Genomic DNA, 20,746 nt, shown 5'->3' with positions numbered 1-20,746 from the left:
ATGCTTTTCGTGCAGCCACCTTACATCACATTACGACTCAAACTGTGTGCAATGGGCTGCATTATGTGCAGTTTCACTCCACACATCCATGGCGAGGTCCATCTTTGCAACTGCAACACCGTGCAGCACGGTACAGATGAACCCAATAACAAGCTGAATTGGACTGCTCAGGATTGGCATCACGTTCTCTGCACCAATGAGTGTCACATATGCCTTCCGACGATTGTCAGAGATGTGTTTGGAGGCAACCCGGTCACGTTGAACTCTTAGACACACTTTATCAGTAAACTCTTCCGGGCTAAGTTGCCGTGGTCGATCTATAGAACTTCTTAGGGAGAAGAAGTTCTATAGATCGACCACGGCAACTTAGCCCGGAAGAGTTTACTGATAAAGACGCCGGCCGTGAAAGCCTACATGGAATGATTCTTAGACACACTGTCAAATGAGTGAAGCAAGGTGGAGGTTCCCTGCTGTTTTGGGTGGGATTATGGGGGGCTGATGCACACTGTTGGTGGTCATGGTAGGCACCATGACAGCTGTGCTATAAGTGAATACCATCCTTATATTAGAACAAATAAGCACTCGGTCACAAATATTAAGTCAAAATTGACCAGGTTTCGACGCTACTATGAATGTCGTTTTCAGAATTACACTAACTGTTCTAGAACATATTATGTATATAATACATTAATAAAATTAAAGTTTGTACTGACTGGAAAAGATGAAGTACAAACTTTAATTTTATGAATGTATTATATACCTAATATGTTTTAGAACAGTCAGGCTAATTCTGAAGACGACGCTCATAGTAGCATCGAAACCTGGTCAATTTTGACTTAATATTTGTGACCGAGGGCTTATTTGTTCTAATATAATTCTGACACGGGCACTGAACCTTAGCAGCTATGTTCAAAGTTTTATGAATGCCATCCTCCGACCAATAGTGCAGTCATATTGGCAACATATTGGCGAGGCATTCGTCTTTGTGGATGACATTTCGCATCCCCATTGTGCACATCTTGTGAATGACTTCCTTCAAGATAATTACATCACTCGACTAGAGTGGCCAGCATGTTCTCCAGACATGAACCCTATCGACCATGCCTGGGATAGATTGAAAAGGGCTGTTTATGGGCATGTGACTTGCCAACCACTCTGAGGGATCTACGCCGAATCGCCGTTGAGGAGTGGGACAATCAGGACTGACAGTGCCTTGATGAACTTGTGGATAGTATGGCACGACGAACACAGGCATGCATCAATCCAAGAGGACGTGCTACTGGGTATCAGAGGTACCCGTGTGTACAGCAGTCTGGACCAACACCTCTGAGAGTCTCGCTGTATGGTGGTACAACATGCACTGTGTGGTTTTCATGATCAATAGAAAGGGCGGAAACGATGTTGATCTCTATTGCAAATTTCTGCACAGGTTCAGGAACCGAGGGGATGCAAAACGTTTTTTGATGTGTGTGTGTATGTATGTATGTATGTATGGGATGGGCATCAGTTGTTTGGTAAGTGGTGCTTAGGTGTGTGTGTGTGTGTGTGTGTGTGTGTGTGTGTGAGAGAGAGAGAGAGAGAGAGAGAGAGTGGAGGGGGGGAAACTGTGGTTGGTAAGACCTTTTTCCTTTTTGTAATGTAGTGGATTTGTTTACGGTTCATTGAGGTAATTTATGTTTGATTAATTTGGTATTATTTTTTGGGGGTATTTATTTGCTTATATCGGTGGGTTTTATGGAGTGTGGTCTGGTGTTGTTGATTTGTGGCAGTTGGTAGTATTGTGCACCTTGGTTGAGCTATATAGGTCAAGTGAAATTTGCAGTACCAGGTTTTTGTGTCTGGTTTCATGGTATCTCTGGCTATGTTTGAGCCGTATAGACCAAGTGAAAGTTTCAGTGTATGTGTGGGTTTCTAGTATCACTGTTTTCATTGGAGCTGTTTAGTTCAGGCAAAATGTATGATACCAATAGCTGTTATTCGCAGTTTTGGGGTGGGATGATTGTTGAGGGTTTGTTGAGGATTTTGTGTGCATAATTTTTGGTTTGATATTTATTTTGGAATGGTGTCATCATCCTTATTGTTGTGTGTGGTGATTGACACTGCCCAAGACCCCTACTTCGAGCGGTTCCCCCATTAGTTTCACTTTATTTCTGGTGTTAAATATTCCACTTGTTAGGGCCTGTTTATGTTTGTTCATGGGTGTAGTGATAGATGTCGTGGTCTCCATATTGAAAACGCTTGAAATAGGAGTGTCACCATCTTGAAGATGCCACGGGTTAAAGCAAATAAGAGAACAAGAACTTTTGGTAATCCCCTGCTGCCTATGTCTGTAAAATATGCTAACAACAAATTATGGCTAGTGCTACTCTGCTCAAATTGATAATTATGAAATTACTTGTAGATTTGTTATGTCAGGGGTAAAACAGCGATTTTGAAAATATCCACTGCTCGTCCTATACTATTTAGCTGCTATTTTTATATAATACTTCAAACAAAACATTCATGTAATGGGACGCAGACTACTGTCAGCTCTCTATATATGGGTAAAGTCAGGATCTATATAATAGTATTAGTATGCAGAATTTACGTTCTGGAGCCCAGGTATTCTTATAAATTATGGACACCTTGTCTCATGGGGTATTTTTTTACTTCATTTTTAAGGATTTGGGTATTTTTGTTTGCCTGTCCGTCTCTTGTCATACTGTTACACTTTTCTAGCAGAATATAAAGCTGTAATCTGAACCGTACGGAGAGGTGCACAGTCTACATGGAAATATGCCATTGGTACTTGAGGGAACATAGATATATTAATGCTTAAATTCACATCATTGATTTTCCACAATAGTATTTGTTTTATAGTCAGTTATAAACCAGCTTTTGGCATTCTGTGTCATCCTCAGACAATTTCTGATGATGTCCAAAAAAGCCAAAATCTGATTCATAACAAACTGTAAAATAAATGACTTTGATCATGCTGAGCACCACAGCTGAGACCAATATTAATGATTATATGTGTTATTACATATTTATCATGTTGCAGTTGGTTTCACTGATTGAACATCTTCAAATTGCCCATTTGTCTCATGACTTTACACATGTAGGCCACCTGAATATGTTTAGTGAACAAATCTGGTCATAACACAATAAATGTGTAATAATACAGCTTAGATGGTTATTAATATGAAATAAATATTATTATGGCACATCAATCATGTGTATTTCCAGGGTTGCCACATGTCCTGGAAATCAGGGAATTTCAAATGTATCAGGGAATTTTGAAAAGAGCACTGGAAAAATCTTGTTTTTGTCTCAGTAGATGAAATGGTTTGTTTACTGAGATGTCATGTGTCATCACTGGCTGGGTGCAGCTGAGTACGTGCGTAACTTCCGTACTCCCTTATTCTTACTGCTTCTCCCCTTTATACCACTCCCCTCGAATTGCAATCAGTACCACCACCACTTCTTGCCACTAGCCTAGCAGCTATCGACAAGAGACAGGGAGGCAGGAGGAGTGGTTATTTGAATCTGATTCTCAGAGATTGTTGACGCAGCAGCCAGAGGTGGTGATCACGTATACATGAGTTGTGTCTGGGTGACTGTCTGAATATCTGTGTGCTCTTGTTTTCTGACAAAGGGTATGGCGGAAGTTTAGTTGTGAGAATGTTATTGTCTTTTTTACATGCCTGGATGTGGCTCAGCAATCATCTTTACCGTGAGTTGCTACTATCCTCATTAGCGTTGATTCTCAGAGTATTTGTGCAACTCACCAGCTACACAACCGGCAGGCCGGAAAGGACAGAAGGAAGACTCCCTTGAAGACTTGCTACATCCCTCCAGCCAATCAACACATGAGTCTCCCTCTGCCAACTGGAAAGGCTCGAAAAAGTCCAACAAAGGCAAATGGTCTTCTGTTTCGCTGACCCAAAGATCCTCTTTGACGGTGTCGCCATGTGATACCTTCTCCTGGCCGGCCACCATTTCGCCAGTGTGCCCCACCAACCTTTCTTGTGCCCTGGATTCCTCATGTCGACAGCAGAAGAAAGCCGACACTTCTGTAGGACCACATGGAGCAGGATCCTCTTGCCTCTGTGCCCTGTAGCAGTGAGTTTTCGCAGACTGGCACTCGGCAGCTGCCGAGGTGACACCCCTTCCTATTGTCCTCATCGTGACTGTCCTCCAATGGAACTTTTGCAGCCTTTGATCCAACAAAGAGGATTTATGACTGCTTTTAGAATTGCAGCTTCTACTTGTACTCTGCCTTCAGGAAACAAAATTCATCCTCACGACTGCTTTGAGCTTTCACATTTCTTCCTGGTCTGTTTTGACCTTCCGCTCAAGGTTGGCATTCTGTCTCATGGGGGAGTCATGCTGCTCTTATGGGATGACATTCATAGTCAACCCATCCATCTTCCTGACTACCTGTCATCAAGCTGTTGCAGTTTGTCTATTCCTTCCTCACTTGAGCTTTTCCCTTTCTACCATTTACATCCCTCCGTCATTCGATGTCACCAGGTTCGACTTCCTCCAGCTTATTGGACAGCTTCCTTGCTGATTTCTGCTGCTTGGGGACTTTAATGCACACCATCCCATTTGGGGCTCTTCCAGAACCTATCTGAGAGGTGCCCTCTTCGCTGCCATTCTTAATCAACTTAACCTTTTCTTCTTTAGCACAGAAGCACCCATGTTGCTTTCAGACTCGTCACACACCTATTCCCATTTGGACCTTTCCTTCTTCACTGCCTGTGCTGCACATCATCTTGAACGGTCCGTTCTTTCTGACACCTACTCGAGCGACCATTTCCTGTGTGCTATCCATTTGCTAACTCCTACCCCACCTCCGTGCACATCGAAATGGCAGCTGACTAAGGCTGACTGGAGACTTTACTCCTCCCTGGCGACCTTCAACGAACACGATTTCCTCAGTTGTCATGACCAGGTGGAATTTCTTACAAACATTATCCTTACCGTCGCAGAACATTCCATTCCTCACACTTCCTCTTTACCATGCTGTGTCCCAGTCCTTTGGTGGACTGAAGCCTGCTGTGATGTAATTCGCATTCTTTGGGATAACCAAACAGGCAGCTGAACTTCATTCACTAGTTCTTTTAACAGTTTCACCCCCCTCTTCCATCGTGTGCACCAACCTCCGACGGTTCTCTGGGAGCAAGATCCATTCCCCAATTTTCACCCTGACAGTAGCAGACAATATCATTGTGTACCCTATTGCTATCTCCAACACCTTGGATCGCCATTTTGCAGAAATTTTGAGCTTCTCCCACTATCATCCTGCCTACCTCTATAGGAGATGAGCAGAGAAGACTCGGGCAATAACATCTCTTCTCAGAATCCTGAGTGTTACTGTGCTGCCTTTACTATGAGGATGCTAGACCACGCTCTCACTTCATCTCAATCCTCCGCCCTGGACCAGACACTGTTAACTTTCAAGTGTTGCAGCACCTTTCTCTTGTGGGCAAGCACTTTTTGCTTAATACATACAACCGGACCTGGGCAGAGGGCATGTTTTCCAGCCACTGTTGTGAAGGCACTGTCATACCCACACCTAAGCCCGGTAAGGACAAACAACTTCCTTCTGGCTATCACCCACTTTGTTTACCCATGTCATGAATGGTTTTCTGTGGAAATCCCAGACTGGCTTTGTTTCTCAATTTGGAGAAAGCCTACGACATTTGTTGGAGGACTGGTATCGTTTGTACTCTCTACACATGTGGCCAACTGCGCCATCTCCTTGAGGAATTTTTAAAAGACGAGTTTTCGATGTACGTATGGGGTCTGCCTCCTCGGACACCTTTATCCAGGAAAATGGTGTACCTCAGGGTTCTGTCCTGAGTGTCGTCGTCTTTGCTGTCGCCATTAACCCTACAATGGCCTGTCTCCTGCCGGGCATCTCCGGCTCTCTTTTTGTTGATAATTTTGCTATCTACTGTTGCTCTTCATGAACCTGTCTCATTGAGTGGTGTCTTCAGCAATGTCTTGATCGTCTTTACTTATGGAGCATGGACAGTGGCTTAAGTTTTTCTACTGACAAAAACATTTGTATGAATTTCTGGCAGCACAGCTGGTTTCTCCCACCATTTTTACATCTTGGGCCTGTTGCTCTTCCATTCATTGAAACTACAAAATTCCTGAGGCTCCTGCTTTATACAAAACTATCTTGGTCCTCCCACTTCATGCTCCCTGCAGCTTTTTCGATGGGTGTGAACCCTTCACCATCTTGGCTTCGTGCGGCAGCCCATCTTCACCTTGACGTTCATTCACTTTCTAAAGACACTGCACCAGGCTTGGTCTATTGCTTTCAGTTTCACGACCTATGCATGGAATTTTGCAGTAGTATCTTTGTGTACACTGATGGCTCTTGGACTGACCATGGTGTCGGGTGTGCCTTCAACGTCAACCAACATTTTTTGGTACTGACGTCCGGCACATTGCTCAGTATCTACAGCAGAGCTCTTCACCCTGTATCAGATCATCGAGTACATCTGCTGACATACTCTTTTCACTGTGTCACTGCTCACACTCTCTTGGCACCCTTCAAAGCCTCTGTGCAGTGTAGACTGTCCATCCCTTAGTGCACCGGTTCCAGGAAAGCTTCCACTTGCTCACTTTTTATGGAGCCACTGTGATGTTTATGTGTGTTCCAGGTCATATCGGTCCAAGAGGTTGCTGACACTGCTGCCAAAGCTGCATTCCTCGTACTTCAGCCCAATAATTCTTGCATTCCCTCTGATGATCTCTTGTTACTTTCTGTCAAGAGGTGGTGTCACTTTGGCATCGGCACTGGTCCTCCATTCATAGGAATAAGCTCTGGGTTATTAAGCCTCTCCCAGTGGCTTGGACAACCTCCTCTCAGTCCTCCTGTGGCGAGGAGGTCATTTTAACTAGGTTGCATATTGGGCACTGCCTTTTTAGCCATCACCATTTGTTAAGTGGTGCTCCCCTACTACTTTGTGCACATTGCACCCAACTTTTAACTGTCTGCCGTTTCCTGAGGGGATGCCCTTTTTTTTTTTAGAGTTTACATTCCCTTTTGGGTTTGCCATCTGAGTTATTGGCCATTTTAGTGAACAATGCGTGGGCTGTCGACTCTGTTTTACTTTTTATCAGTTGTAGCAATATAGTGAAGGCCATTTAATTTTTAGTTCTGGGCCTCCATTTCACTATTGCGTACTTCATAGACCTTTCTCCACGTCCCTGTTTCTAGCTGTCCTATCTTCCGTCATTAAACGTTGACATGTAATCATTTTTAACTCCTCTCTTCATCTTTGTGTTTCACAGTTTTGGCATGGACACATATGACCCTAGTTGTTTTTGCGCCCTAAAACAAAATGGGGGAGAAATACAAAGCCCTTACATTCTTTTGTCGACTTATGTCTTTACCTCCCCTTGAGACCTCAAAATTTGTCGGGGAAAAATTCTAAAACGTGTCTGTGGAATCAGAGAAATATCAGGGAATTTCACTTGGAGAAACTTGTGGCAAACCTGATTTTAGGTTTTTATATATGGAAATTATTTTTGCTTCTAGTATTGCAGTTCTGAATTGCTGAGTTCATCTTAAACTAAATCTTGTTATTAATCACATATACCATTAGGGAATATAACTTCTATAGGCATGTAAGTGTGAGAATCCATGGGTCCCTGAAGAAGCTTTTTCAAGATGTAGAATAAATAATTTTTTTCCGCTTAGCTGAAGTACCTCAGAAGATTAAGCCATATGAGTAAACTGAGTGAAAGTGTGTTAGCAATCCTTTGTCCAGTTTGATACAGTAAGAGATTTCTAAGCACAAAATGGGCGGAACTGAGCTTCTCGGTTAACTGACCCACATGCTGGTCTCACACGTGATTGGTATCTGCATTCCCAGGAACTTAGAACACGGGAGCCTAATTGCACATTTATCCCTACTTTTGATATTCGTATCTGTAAGTTGCTTTTATTTCTTTAGAACTGCACAATACAAGTTTTAAGGCATTAAGCTGGTATCTGTTGATCAGTACAAGCCTGTTCTGTTATTCTCCTGGATGTTTCTGGTATGGATGAGTTTAGATCTTGTATCAATAAGTTTGTGACACTGCAAAACATTAGAGTTTTTCCAAAGCCCTCCAGTGCCCCAAGTACATCATTTTTGTGGACTTGGCAGCAAACACTGTGTGCCACACCATATTTTATGTTCTCCCTTTTTGAGTTTAATCTTATTCCTGTCTTATCATTTGTTAATGTGACCTTCCATTTTCTGTAGTTAAAGTACAACTCAATCCATGCAAGGGGAAGACTTTTAATGCCATACTTTTTTTGCTCCCCCTCACAGAATTTTTTAATCTAAACAGTCAAAGGCTTTGGCAAGATGACAGAGGGGATAATTTCCACTATTTAATTCTACTGGAATTGAATTTGTGAGATATTATGTTGGATTCTCAGTATAGAAGCCTTTACAGAAGTCAAACTGTGTTGTTAAAAAGTTATTCTCTGAATGGTGGTTCACCATTCTAAGTGGATTTAGGTTGAAATACTATGCAGAGATGAAGAGGCTTACAAAGGCAGGAATAGGCTGGTGAGTTGCACCAAAGCAGTAGTTGGATGAAGACCACAACAAAAGCTTCAACTCAGTTTATTGATGGAAATCTAGCTCTTGCCGAAATTAGCTCTCTCTCTCTCTCTCTCTCTTTCTGACACACACACACACACACACACACACACACTCTTCCTTCTAGCTACCACTCCATCTCTCTTACCAGTGTGTTCTCAAGGTGATGGGACATATGATTCATGCCCGGATGATATGGTGGCTCGAGTCTCACAACTTTTTATGAATGCACAGTGTGGCTTTCAACACGGCATTCTGCAGTGGACCATCTCATTATTTTGCCCACCCATGTCATGAATGGTTTTCTGCAGAAATCCCAGATTGTCGCTGTGTTTTTCGATTTGGAGAAGGCCTATGACACCTGCTAGAGAGCTAGTAACGTCCATACTCTTCACATGTGGGGCTTCCGTGGCCACCTACCCTGTTTCCTTCAGACATTTTTAAAAGACCGAGTTTTCGAGGTGCATGAAGGGTCTGCCTTGTCGGACACCTTTATCCAGGAAAATGGTGTGTCTCAGGGTTCCATTCTGAGTGTCATTCTCTTTGCTATCACCATAAACCCTATAATGGCCTGTCTCCCACTGGGCATCTCCGGCTCTCTTTTTTTTTGACGATTTTGCCTTCTATTGCAATTCTCTATGAACCTGTCTCACTTAGTGGCATCTTCAGCAATGTCTTGATTGTCTTTACTCGTGGAGCATCAACAATGGCTTTCGCTTTTCCACTGACAAAACTGTCTGTATGAATCCCACGAACGCTGACTGGAAATTTGTATGTCCGTCTGGTTATTTGACCTGTTGTGCTGCCATTCACAAACAGCATTCCAGGAGGTGTTTTCCTACAGGATAACACTTGCTCACATACTGCTGTTGTAAGCCAACATGCTATAGTGTGTCAACATATTGCCTTGGCTTGCTCGATAACCAGCTCTACCTCCCATCGAGCACGTATTGGACATCATCTGATGACAGCTTCAACCCATCCACAAACATCATTAACTGTCCTTATATTGGCCAACCAAGTGCAACAGGCATGGAACTCCATCCCACAAACTGACACATGACACGTGTACAATAGCGTACCAGCATTTGCATTTACATTTGCAGTGGCTTGTCTCACACTCCCATTGATCCTGCAACGTTAATCACTTTACATACGTTGCCTCAACAAATATATTCCTGGTATTTCATTACTCTACATTAATTATTTTTTGGTGTTGCAAATTTTTCCGTCAGTGTACCTGGCCTTTCTTTAACCATCCCTGGGGCAATGCAGAATTCTCTTCCCAGTAGCGAGAAAATGCCGTTATTCCAATTTTGAAATCACATAAATTGCCTCTTCAAACGGACAGCTGTCGTCCAGATTGTTTACTCAGTGTCCTGCAAGTTACTTGAACATATGGTTAGTTGAAGGCTGTATTGTGTCCTTGAATCCCCGGATCTTTTGGCTTCGATCCAGGGTGCTTTTCGCCAAGGGCGCTCTACTGAAGATAATTTAGTCCACTTGAAGTGTGCTATCTGAACAGCTTTTGCTCAGCATCAGTTCCTTGTTGCAGTTTTCATTGATCTGCGTGTATATCTTATGATACCACATGGTGCCATAACGTCCTTGCCACCTTAAAGGAGTGGGGCCTCCATGGCCCACTCCTGATTTTTATCCAGAACTTTCTTCCATGTCACACTTTTTGGGTACAGGTTGGTGCCTCCTGTAGCATCCCCCCCCTGCAGGAGAAGGGGCTTGCACAAGGTTCTGTTTTGAGTGTCACTCTCCTTTTTGTGGCTATCAATGATCTGGCGGCAGCTGCATGACATATTTTGTCCCCATCATTTTTGTTCGTCCGCGACGGCTATTGCTGGAGGCAGAATGCAGGGAGCAATACACCAAGCACAATCCTGGGCTTTGACTCATAGCATCCCTTTTTTGGCTGCCATGACCTACGTTATGCATTTGTGTCATTGTGTTTTTTAGGACTGGTCTTTGATGCCTAGTTGACATGGCTTCCCCGTCTTTGCCAACTAAAGCAGACATGTAGGTCGCACCTGAATGCTCTTCTATGCCTCAGCGGTGTGGTCCACTCTACTTTGATATGGCTGTATGCAGCATTGGTGCAGTCACACCTAGATTACAGGAATCTCTCATATGACTTTTTATCAGCTTCGACATTACGTCTGGATTCGATACACTATTGTGGGGTAAGACTGGTAACAGGTGCCTTTGGACTAGGGAGCAGTTCCACTATTTTGGGTTCTGCACCATCAAAAATTGATGGCAGCTGCTCACCCATAGTACCCTAACTGTCATCTCCTCTTTCCAGATATGAGATCTACCTCCCAAAACGGCAACACAGGTCTGGGGCTACGATCACCAAGTTTGAGTCTTGGTCAAGCACACAGTTTTAATCTGCCAGGAAGTTTCATATCAGTGCACACTATGCTGCAGAGTGAAAATCTCATTCTAGAAAACTCTTTATCTGTAATTCTCTTTACATATTGGCTATTTTCTTCACATATGGGGGACATGGTCTCATCTGAAATGTGAAACAAGCCTGTAAAAGAAAGGGGGGGGGGGGGGCAGTTCTCAATTCTTGAGCAGTGACCCTCATGTTTTTTTTTTTGTGCAATTTGGGTTAGTTTATGTTCAATCCTTGCGCCCAATTTACTCTTTCATCTACCTACTTTTTTTCTCGTCAAGCAGAATGATATTTATGCCCGGTGCTTAATACCTGTTTGTATCACTTATAATGCTGGTATTTATGAATTTTTTAGCATTTGACTCCGGAAAGACCATTTTTCTTTGTAGTGTGGTCTTGCCAACAGCAAATTTTCTGGATGGAAAGTCGCTCAATCTGCTCATATACTTTAAAATTTGAAAGTAAATCTAGCAATGCTAGAATGTATACAAAATACTGATATACCCATTTTCAAGTTGTTGTTTAAAGATTCGCGACTTTTAAAACTTACGTAGATTATCTTTTTGATGATAGAACTTTACATAAGAAGTTATTAAGAACATTGCGAATATCACATGACGAACAATTGAATGACTAAATCAGTGTTATCAACCCTCATTCATTGACACATGTAATAAATTCATCGAAGCAGTGAAGTTCAGAGCTGTAAAAATTTCTGAAATTAAAAGTATACATTGCCTAATGAATGTATTATTTTGGGGTGAAAGAACACAATAATTACTAGTTTTGGAATGTAATAATTCACTATGGCTTCATTTTAATTCTAATAAGTTTCACACTGTAATGAAACATTGTCTAAATGCCTCTCTTTCTCTCTCTCTCTCTCTCTCTCTCTCTCTCTCTCTCTCTCTCATTTGTTATAACTTATCGCTGTTATATTGTATTTGTATTGCAGTCATTACATTAAAATTGGCTATATTGATTCTGCAATTTATACTATTATGTTATTGCTAAGAATTGATTTAAAGAATAAACGTATATATTTATTTGTAAGATTTTGTAAATTTATACCACTGGAACTCTTTCAAAATATTTGATTGCATAATACTGCCAATAAATACAATGACTTTCTTTCTTCTGTTTATAATTGTAATAGATGTTGGACACTTTGACTCCAAGTATGTTATACAGAAACGCAGTGATTTTTTGCAAAAGGCAAAACTATGTGTTCGAAGAATTGTGGAGAGGAGGGTACGTGATGTATTTTAAGTAGGTTATAAAGAGTAACTATAACAACAAAAACAATAAATTATTTGTGATTGGCAAGCTTTCGGAGCCAGTGGCTCCTCCAGACAGAAGCGTTGAAGGGGAAGGAAGAAGGGTAAAGGAAAAGGCCTGGAGAGTTCCAGGAAAAGGTGTAGATTTTGGAAAAGTCACCCAGAACTTCGGATTAGGCGAAAAATAGAAACGACACATGTCATATACCAGCTATTATGTAAAAACTGTTCAGCTTTCTACATCTGCATGACTACCACCAAATTATCAGTTAGGATAAGTGGGCATAGGCATAGTGTATATACTGGAAACTCACAATATCCTGTTGCAGAGCATGCTCTACAACATGGCATACGTGACCTCGGCACTTGTTTCACCACACATGCCACCTGGATTCTTCCGCCAGACACCAGTTTCTCAGAACTCCACAGGTGGGAACTAGCACTACAACGTGTCCTTGGTTCTCACCACCCACCTCGCCTTAATTTACGTTAATTTCTCCTGTCTCAGCTTTTCTTCACTGTAATTACTCTTTGCTTCACTCCGTTTTAGCTTTCTACATCTTTCATTGTCTTTCCCGTCTATTTTCACTGCCCCCTCCCACAACTGTTGCATACAATACACTTACCTTCTCACTCTTATTAACCATATACAGTTTTAGTAGTAATCTCTGTCTTGCATATTACCCTGTCTTCCACCTTTAAGCTCTCAGGTTTCCGAATCTTGCCCGATGTAGTCCCCAACAATTAGTCTTTCCTTCTCATCCTGTACGGTAAGTCACCCATGACCCATGGTTCTGGGTGACTTTCCCAAAATCTACCCCTTTTCTTAGACCTCTTCAGTCCTTTTCCTTCATCCTTCTTGCTTCCCCTGCAACCCTTCAGCCTGAAGAAGGAGTCACTGGCTCCAAACGCTTGCCTATCACAACAGTCTTTTATGTGTGTGTTCTGCCACTGCTTGGTGAGTAGATTTTTTATCTATCCAATTAAATAATTTTATAAAGATTATCTGTGTGTGATGTTTTATTGGTATACAACTTGTTATAAACAAAACTTATTTTTACCATTTAATATGTTTCCAGATATTTACCAGTGGTAAAGATGAAATTGGGTTGATTGTACTTGGTTCTGACAAGACACAGAATCCACTTGATTACCCAAATGTTAGTGTGGAATTTCCTCTTGCACTACCTACATGGCAGATGATATCCTTTGTGGAGAAATCTTTTCATGAAAGTGAAATAAAAAGAGATTGGATAGATGGTGTTGTTGTTGGCATGCAAGTCTTGAAAGATGAGCTAGAGTAATTATTTTAAGCTGTCTGTTTCATGACATTCCTGGAACATGTTCCAGAATGTGTGTTACACAAATCACAGTGACATAGTTGTGACTTTATAAACTTGAATCAATATGTTTTTGTAATGAAAAAGTAACAGAAGGCACAATACCTGCAGAAATAGGAAATTTTTTGTGTGATTTTACTGCATGAATGTTTTTTACAGTTTTTCAGCTCAATAATTAAGTAGGTATTGATACAAGGCTTTGCCAAAAACCCATCTGTCACCTACAATTCCAGCCCTGTCACTGGCATTCCGTACCCCACAATATGACTGGGCCACTATGAAAGCAGCCACATCATTGTCAAATTCACTGAAACTACTGCATAGCAATTTGCTTGAGTATGGCTGCAGTTGTGGTCTTCTGTTTGGTTTAAGCACTGCGTCAATACCTTCTCCTCCATGGATTGTTTCCAGTATTTGGAGATGAAACATTAGGCAGCAAAACGTGCCTTATAACCAAAATCTAATGAACATATAATTAAATTAACTAAAGATGTAATGTTGCACTCTCAGGTAAGACTGATCTTGAATACAAAGCCAAAGTGGAAATTAATTGTAAGCTGCAACATTCATCTCACTTTTTGTTATTGAAATTATTCACAGTGCCATAGGGAGAACTGAGTTTATGTGTTTTATAGAGTCAGATACACGCTGTGGCACAGGGTGCTGTCCATTATTCTCCTGACTATGATGTCCAGCTATGGTAGTCTTCCTTCTTCTTTGGTCTCCATAGTGAATTTGATTTTGTGGCGTGTGGAGTTCAGATGTACAAAGAAGTCAAGAAGTTTGTCTCTTCCATGAGGCCAGATGACAAGTGTGTTATCCACATAACAGAAGAAGAAGAAGAAGAAGAAGAAGAAAAGAAGAAGATGGATATCCATTTGGTTGACATCAGGGCCTCTTCCTCGAAGTGCACCGTAAACATATTCACAATCTCTGGTCAGAGTGGGCTGCCTATTCCGACTCCATCTGTTTGCGGCAGGTGGGTGTGCCATGAGTCAGTGAAGTGGGAAAGTTGACCAAGTAATATGCGTGACGTGTCATACCTCGACCGATATTGAGAACAGAATAAAAAATTCAGAGGCATTACTTTTCAGCACTCCCATGCATATTCTGCATGCAAGAAAAGCTTATGGAGCAGGTTTCTCATTCAGAAATTCTATTTCAGTGTTGGTTGTTTACACGAAGACCGTGTTAAGCATAATGGAAGAAGGAGAAATGTTTATCAGCATTCCAGATTTGGCAGTGGCAGGCTCATGGTCTGCTGAGACTCTGGTTTATTGTTTCACTATATTGCTGCTTGCATTGCTCAGAATCTCATTTTGTGCCAACATAGAATTGGTAGGTTCAGGAGGGCCATGCTAAATGCCTTGCAGGGCCTCAGTAGTGCCACCCAACTAGCACCTGAGAGGGCAGACAAGTGTTCGCTCATGCGTACGTGATCCTGCAGTGAAGTTGTGTACATTTAGTCAGGAAGTGGGCTTGTATACAGTGAGACAGATATCCACACAGACAATGTGATGGCATCTGGAGCAGCACAGACTGTCAAGCCCTTAATGCAGCTCTAGAGAGAGGTGAACTGACAGCGGTGCAACTGACAACAATGCCAGACACAGGAATGGCACTGTGTCATCGTGTCAGACGAGTCTCGGTTCTGCAACATCGTCACAATTGATGTACTTGTGTTTGGAGGCTCTGATGCCAACAGACCTGGCCAGATTGTACCTGTCATTCTCATGCGGGTCCAGCATGTGATGTGATGGTATGGGGTGCAACTGGATACATGTCACAACTTCTGGTTCACATATCCAGTAATTTGGACAGCAGTCATTGCATTTGTGCTTTGTTAAGGCCTATCGCTGTGCCCTATTTTCAAGGGCTCCGTGATTGTAGATTGTATTTTATTGGTCCTGTTGTCTACATAGCAGCTTATGCATAAGACATTGGACAAGTCAAGTTATAAATATACAGGCTGAAAGTAATTTCAAAGCATACATATTTAAGCTTACAATAATACACTTTACACACAAGTATTTATATAACACATTTCATAAATTTAAATATTCTTCAATGGAATAAAAGCAGTGATGCTGTAAATATGACTTTAGAGATTTTCCAAATGTATTGACCTCAGTGATAGCTTTTATGTTTTCAGGAAGTTCGTTATAAAGCTTAACTCCCATGTGAAAAGTACCTTTTTGGCACAGTGCTATGCTGATTTGAGTCATATGTAAGTTCCTGTTTTGTCTGGTAAAGTGCTCATGTATATCACAGTTTTTTTTAGCCTCTGGTCCTTGCCTATTACATTTAATTTAAAGAACAAAAGGGTTTCCATAATGTATACACACGGTAATGGGAGAATACCAGATTTCTTAAACAGGGGTTTACAAGAGTCTCTAGGCTTACACCCAAACAAGATTCTAATGGCCCTTTTTTTGTAGTTTAAAAGTGCTATTAGCTATTTTAGAGTTTCCCCAGAAGGTGACCCCATATCTAAGACGAGAATGAAAGTACGCATGATATGCATTCAATACTGTTTTCTCACTACAGCATGATTTTAATGAACAAAGAAGATAACGTGTTTTGGTCAGTTCTGCATTGAGACATTCAATATGCTTGTTCCATCTGATGTTACTCTGCAGCCAAAGTCCTAAGAATTTGGTTTCAGTACTGTTACCAACTGGTTCGTCATTGATAGAGACTGATGGGATAAACATGTCCTTGTTAGGAACATTGTGGAATTTTAGAGCAACAGTTTTCTTACTGTTTATTACAAGCCGATTACTCTGTGCCCAGCTGCTAAGTTGTTTTGTGACTGTGTTTACTGTCTGCTGTAACTGTTCATCGTCGTCTCCTTTTAGTAGAATCGTGGTGTCATCTGCAAATATGATTGATTTGTGTGCATCAATATTTAAGCTTAGATCATTTATGTACAGAAGAAACAGAAGGGGTCCCAATACAGATCCTTGGGGTACACCACATTTTATTTGTTTATAGTCAGATAAGTGATTAGATACAGTTTTTAGTTCAATATTTGTGTGCTTGACGCACACTGCCTGCATACGATTTGTCAGGCAGGAACTGATCCACTTGTTGGACAGACCTCGAATACCATATCTTTCTAGCTTTGATAGCGGAATTTTATGGTCCACCATGTCAAAAGCTTTTGACAAGTCAATAAGACTCCTATTGTTTCCTGTTTTTTGTCCATCAGTTTTAGGATGAAATTGATGCACTCATAGACAGCAGTTGTCGTTGACCTCTTATTTCTGAATCCATGTTGTTCATTACATAGGATGCTGTTTTTATTTATAAATTTCATAAGTTTCTCATACATAACTTTTTCCAGTACTTTAGAGATGCAGGAGGAAATTGTGATGGGTCTGTAGTTATTTACATTGTCTTTATCCCCTTTTTTATATACAGGAATAACTTTTGATGTTTTTAACACATCAGGGAAAGTGCCTGCCTGAAGTGAGCAGTCGCATAAATGTGTGAGTACTTCAGTTAGGTTTGATGCGCTCTCCTTTAACACTGTTGCAGGTATACCATCAATACCTGCCGATTTGGAATTTTTTATTCCTTTTATTGCTTTAGCTACTTCATCTTGTGAAACAGAACCGATGTACATTGATCCTCTACATGTACTTATTTTATATTCATTTGCCTGGATGCTCTTAAAGTTTGATTGTAACATATTTTCAGCAACACCTGTGAAAAAGTTGTTAAATGTGTTAGCTACTTCTAAGGGGTTTGTTACTTTTTTATTTTTATGTGATAGTGTTATATTTTTCCAAGGTTGTCTGTATTCTCCACATTCTTTTTTTATAACACTCCACATAGCCTTTGATTTATTAGCTGAATTATAAATGATTTCATCATTATGCATTATTTTTGCTGCTTTTATTACTTTTCTTAATATTTTGGAGTATTTTTTATAGTATGCGCGTACTACAGGTGAGGAATTTTTCGAGTTACATATTTCATGAAGTAGTCTTCTCTTCTGGCATGAAACCCTTATTCCCTTTGTGATCCAGCTGTTTGTTCTAGAGTTTCCCCGTATGGTTAATGTTTTCAGTGGGAATGCAAGTTCAAAGAAATGGGTTAATGTATCAATGAAAGTGTCGAATTTTTCATTTATATCATTCATTTTGTACACTCCTAGCCATTTTTCTTTGTGTAATAAGTTGTTGAAGTAGTTCACATTATGCTGATTATAGCTTCGATATGCTGTTCTAAAAGACATGTTGTTAATAATACTGCCTTGTACTTTTATGCTTAATATTTGAGCAAGATGATCACTAAAACCTGCATTGAAAATTTTTAGTGAGGTGTTGTGTAAACTCTTATTTACTAGAAACTGATCAAGAGCTGTTTGACAAGTTTCTGATACTCGGGTAGCTGCTTTTACTTCAGCCTTTAAATTGAAGGACGTTGCAAGGTTCAAAATGGTCTCCCTATTTCCACTATTCGTGAGGAAGTCAATATTGAAGTCACCACAGATTATAAATTCACAATCCATTTTATTTACTTTATTTAGCAATGACTCCATTTTGTTTAAGAAAAGTTCAAAATTCCCAGACGGTGATCGGTAAACTGTAGCAATAACCAGGTTGAACTGAGTAATTTTTATAGCTGCAATTTCATAATCCTTTTCGACATTTGCCCTAGTTAAGTCAGGTAGTGTAATAAAATCTACATTATCCTTTGTGTAAATTGCTACCCCACACTGTTTGCTGTTTTTCCTGCAGTAGTAAGCACCCAAGACAAATTTGTTTATTTTAGTATTCTGGATTAATTCTGGGTTAAGCCAGTGCTCAGAAATGCATAACACTGAGATATCATTAAGTTCATGTGTTAATAGAACGTTAATTTCATCGATCTTATTACGCAGGGATTGCACATTATGGTGATAAATTTTTAAATCGGGCGTATTCACAATTTGGTAATTGGGAATCATATTTACAGCATCACATACCTCTAGTTTAAATTAGGAATGTCAGCAGCGTTGTATTTTTGTTCTTCTTTCTTGTTTATTTTGTTTTCCTCGCTGTTGGAAGGATGTTCAGGAAGCTGATAAATTGTTCTATCCCTTACAAGTCTTTCTTTGATGTTATCTTTTAACAAGATAATGCAAGACTACACATCACCTGAGCTGTACTGAGCTACCTCGATACAGAGAGTGTTCCACTGTTGCCGTATCCAGCATTTTCTTCAAATCTGTCACCTGTGGAGAACATCTGTTCACAGGATGCCAAGAGATGGGTATGCCACCAGCCGCCAGCCACCAGTCGCCAGCCACTACAGTTGAAGAACTCTGACATATGACATTCAGTTGAGTAGCATGAAATGATGTACCCATGGCTGTAATCCAACCTCGATTTGATATCCAGTGTGATGAGAGCTGTTCTGCTTTTCCAGTTTCAATACTGAAATTCATATATTATTTTTATGCTATCCTAACCAGATTGGACTGTGGTGTCATACAGCATAAAATATCTTACAACGTGTTGAATTAGTTATGAGAAGTGTAGAACAGCCAGCAGGGGAAAGATGTTGGCAATGAGACAGCTTTTATGTATAACAGCAGTACAGTGTTTCACAGTGCATAATGCTTCCGCAGATTGAGAACAAAATGTGTGGTTTGCTTTCATCCATTTTCACAAACATAGCCTAAAAAATAATGTTGACATTACTGTGCATTTCACTCTGAGGCATATTGCACTCTGAGAATGTTCATCGAATTCAGTTACTTTGTATTATATTTCAGTAACAGTGACATAATAGCAAATTGGACTGTATAAGTTTTTACGGATTTTTTTTCCAGACACACACTACCATTTCTTCAGATTTATTTAATTTGGGTATAAATCCTTTCCAGCATATATGCTGTACACAAAATGTTGAACATAAAATGTAGCTATCTGCTGATTTAACATCTTGCTGAGTATACCGGTACAATATTTTGTTGTAACAAATAGTTCAATGTATTTTACACACTTATAAACTTATTTATACAGTTATAGTAATTTATACCATTGCATTTATGTTGTACCTTAATGTTCTGGAAGACGATATTATAAGGAACCTCATACTTTTCCTGGATGATAGAGTTGTCTATAATGAATTATTGCCTGAAATAAATCTGCACAAATTTGAGTCAGATCATAACATTTCAATTTGGTCCAAAGATAGGCAACTGAGTTTAAGTTTTCAGAAATGTAAATTGGAGCACATCACAAAACAAAAAAAAGACAGTATTGTATGACTACATTATCAAATAATCACAGTTTTAATTGGTCAACTCATACAAATATCTGGATGAAATGAAATGGTGACATAGACTCACTTGTAGGCAAAGCAGAATGCAGACTTCAATTCATTGGTAAGATACTGGAAAATGCAATCAGTCTATAGAGGACATTGCTTACAAAATACTTGTGTGGCCCATTCTAGAATATTGCTTAAGTATGACCCATAACAAATAAGGCTAATGGCAGACATTGAATGTATACAAAATAGTGTAACATGATTGATCATAGATTTATTTGATGCATGGGAGAGCATCAAGAAGCTACTAAAAATTGGAAATGCCAGACAAGTGAAGATAGACGCCAAATATATGACAAAACCTAATTTATGAAATTTCAGGAACCTGTATTAAGTGAGGTATTTAGGGATTATACAATAACCGCATATGTATCACTCCTATAGGGACCATGAAGGCAAGATTAATTACAGCATGCACAGAACCATTTAAAGAATCATTCTTCCCACACTCCACATGAGCATTGAATGGGGAAAAACCATAATGTGTGGTACAACAATGTACTTTGTCGGACAAACCCACAGTGGTTTATACAGTGTGCATGGAGACATGGAATCAGTTGACAGTAGCTGGGTAATGGTTCATATTGATTCCCATTTCCCTGTTGCAGTAGGTGATCTTATGCCTTTAATTATTTTTTCATTGCCATCTTAACTTGCATTCTTCAATTCAGTTTATTAACCCTTCTTATCTCTTTGTATTAGGGCAAATGTACAGTTAACTTTTGAGGAATTTGTATTTTCAATTTATCAACTGGAGTTTTGTTTCATATGCAGCAGCAATGTTACAAATTATTT

At 40.2% G+C, this 20,746-nt stretch overlaps 1 pseudogene; it reads left to right on the top strand.

Annotated features, from left to right (window-relative positions):
* The first annotated feature begins 12,129 nt into the window (after positions 1-12,129).
* LOC124622198 overlaps positions 12,130-20,746 on the top strand; it is a 64,474-nt pseudogene continuing 55,857 nt past the window's right edge.

Source organism: Schistocerca americana, chromosome 7, assembly GCF_021461395.2.
Source record: "Schistocerca americana isolate TAMUIC-IGC-003095 chromosome 7, iqSchAmer2.1, whole genome shotgun sequence".
NCBI lineage: Eukaryota > Metazoa > Arthropoda > Insecta > Orthoptera > Acrididae > Schistocerca > Schistocerca americana.
The sequence above is the reverse complement of the archived record's forward strand: the minus strand, read 5'-3'. Positions and strand labels throughout refer to the sequence as shown.